Here is a 3,043-nt window from a genome sequence, read left to right as displayed (position 1 = left end):
CTCCACCCCCTGGTGTGTCGGCTCGAACAAGCATGCGGTGACGACTTGCTGGTCGCGTATGCCGACGACATCAGTGTTATCGTCACATCAGCTGGTCAAATCGAATCATTTAATGAGATATTCGCTCGTTTTCAAACGGTTGCCGGAGCACGTTTGAATCTACGGAAAACGGTGGCAATAAATGTTGGGTTTTGTGAAGGTAATTCGATCAACACCCAGTGGCTACAGACAGTCAATGTAGTCAAAATTTTGGGTATTACCTTCACGAACTCGATTCGGCTAATGACAAAGATTAACTGGGACGCGATGGTTGGCAAGTTCGCGCAACAAATGTGGCTGCAATCTTTGCGTATGCTAACTCTGCATCAAAAAGTGATCATGCTGAACACGTTTGGCACCTCCAAGTTATGGTATTTGTCGTCTGTCTTGCCGCCTCTTGCAGTACATACGGCAAAGATCACTTCAACGATGGGCACATTCCTGTGGAGGGGGATAGTCGCTCGCGTCCCGATTGTGCAGCTTGCTCGCAGTAAGGACCAAGGAGGCCTCAATCTGCATTTGCCAGCCTTTAAGGCGAAATCGCTCGCCATCAACCGACATTACAAAGAGATCGATTCCATTCCCTATTACAAATCCCTTCTTCTCCACGCTCATCCCCGCCCAGCAATCTCTATAGACAATCCTGATATCAAAACAATCCTATCAAATTACTCCCAACTTCCCCACCTTATCCAAGAAAACCCCTCCGCCGATCTTATCCACCGGCATTTCACTCAACAGACGGAAGTGCCTAAAGTGGAACGGGATAATCCGACGATTGACTGGCGGCGTGTGTGGCGCAACATTCATGCAAAGCAGCTATCTTCAGCCGAGAGATCCAAACTATATCTGTTGGTGAACGAGAAGTGGGAACACCGAAAACTTCTTTTCGTGATGCAGAGAGCAGACAACGAAAATTGTACCTACTGCGACGGTCGAACAACTGAAACGCTCCGGCATAAATATTGCGACTGTGCTCGTGTCGGCCCGGCATGGACGGTCCTACAGCAGAGGATAGCAGCCGCTATGAATGGATGGAGAAGACTGACGTTCGAAGACCTGCTGAGGCCAACCTTGGTGGGAGTAAATAGATGTAGACGAAGTGAAATTTTGAAAATAGTTGTAAAATACATCTGCTTTGTTGACACGTGTAACATTAGAATAGATGTGAACGAACTTCTATTTCATCTGAACTTAGAATAACAAATTAAATTAGAATAACAAATTGTAAATAATACTGTAAACCGCTAAACTGACAAATACAACCAAATTTTACAAAAAAAAAAAAAAAAAACACGGCACTGCCCATACGTCTTGTTTGAGTACCAGTGCAGAGGTCGAAGAAAAACTCGCCTTCCTGCAGAGCAAGAAAGTTTTGTGTGAAACAAACATTTAGGCGCAGCTGTAACGCTGATTACGCTCACGCTTTTTAAAAATGGTATGAACTTCTGCACGAATTTATGCTGGCCTACTTACACGGAACCAGAAATCAACCCAAATATAGGTTCTTTTAACTCATATCGGCTCTTCCGTGCGAGAACCCAAATTTGACTATACCGCGTTAAAGCTCTGAGTGGGTAGTTTCCGTTTGATGCCGGCACACTCAGAAACATAATTAATCATCAACTGTTTTGAATTTAAACATTTTTAGTTTTACTGTATTTTACACTTAGACTTGATTAAAAATTATACTCACGTAGTCTGAAAAGTTAAACTACGCAAGATTTCAATAAAGATATATTTTCCCAGTGTTTGTTAGATCTTCGCAATGTTGACAATCGTTGGCTGTTTAGTGTGGTTTAGTCTTTAGTGATGGACTTCGTTTGAACAAGTTTAATCAACTGCTAGCAAAGATATTCCGGTAAGTTTTAAAACATCTTCCGACAGTTTTCTTGCGTAATTCTATACGTTTTGTTTCCGATCTTCGATAGGCATTCACGAGGAAAGAGGACAATAAACATGGAAACATTAAGGAACCATTGCACAAGTAAGAACCACTTTGATAAAACGTAGCTTTGGAATTGACCGACTTCCTCCTTGCAGTAAACCGCACAACGAAAGTTGAGAGTCGGGTGGCGCTGGAGGGCCCCTCCGAGGAGCACCATCTGCCATATCCGGAAGAAGAGCTACGCAACGGCCGCAGCAGCACCATGACAAGCGCAAGGCTACGAGGAATGTCCGCAGGAAGGCACTCCGAAGAACCCACAGATGAAGTGTTTCGTCTCACGGAAATTTTGACCGCAATGGACGGCGCTGGTGGACGTGGCTCTGCTTCCATAGGTCAGCTTTGATAATGCCGCCCGGTAGTACGACACAGTACAGCTGAATCCTCGCGAAAAAACAGGCTACTTTGGAATCGCTCATGGACAAACACACTGAGCTGGAGGATTTCGTGCATCGTAACCGGGACAAGATTCGAGTCATCCGCTTGTAAATAGTTAATCGGAATCTAAGTGCGCATTCCACCGCGGTCCACCGTGAAATCGATTTCGTTCCATTGAAGGATGAACATGAAGAAGAAACCTGAGTAGGATTTGCATACCTAATTCAATTATTATTTCCCTGTTTCAATAAATAAAACTGATTTGTTTCTCTCCATATTTTTTTTTATTTTTTAAAGATAAGAAATAAAAATAATCCTTTCTATTCAATTTTAAATAAATCCGGGTTAAACTAGCTTTGATATAGCTGTGGTATACTAGATTACGTTTATTTCAAAGTTATACTGAGCCGGTATAGACTGCATATAAACGAAGCTTGGGGTCAACCAGGCGAAATTGATTTAGAGTGAGATTTATACTATTTAGTTTAAATTTTTTTCTGAGTGCAGAAAATTGCAACCCATCGCAAAGTTCTTTCTACCTAGCATTAACTTTCGAAGTACCCTAGTGGGTTGAAATAAACCCACTTTTGGGTAAACGACAAAGAACCCAAATTTGCCTTCTCGCACGGACATTTTCGGCTAGGTACACCCTAAAACGAAAGTACACAGTGAATGAGTAAC

The 3,043-nt window shown here is 42.8% G+C and overlaps 1 long non-coding RNA gene across 1 annotated transcript; it reads left to right on the top strand.

Annotated features, from left to right (window-relative positions):
* The first annotated feature begins 1,702 nt into the window (after positions 1-1,702).
* On the top strand, positions 1,703-2,637 carry LOC115255390 (uncharacterized). The gene is made up of 3 exons (XR_003892179.2): positions 1,703-1,900; positions 1,971-2,026; positions 2,083-2,637. It is a non-coding gene; the product is annotated as an uncharacterized LOC115255390 (long non-coding RNA).
* The last annotated feature ends 406 nt before the right edge of the window (positions 2,638-3,043 follow it).

Source organism: Aedes albopictus, chromosome 1 (genome assembly GCF_035046485.1).
Source record: "Aedes albopictus strain Foshan chromosome 1, AalbF5, whole genome shotgun sequence".
Classification (NCBI taxonomy): Eukaryota; Metazoa; Arthropoda; class Insecta; order Diptera; family Culicidae; genus Aedes; species Aedes albopictus.
The sequence above is the reverse complement of the archived record's forward strand: the minus strand, read 5'-3'. Positions and strand labels throughout refer to the sequence as shown.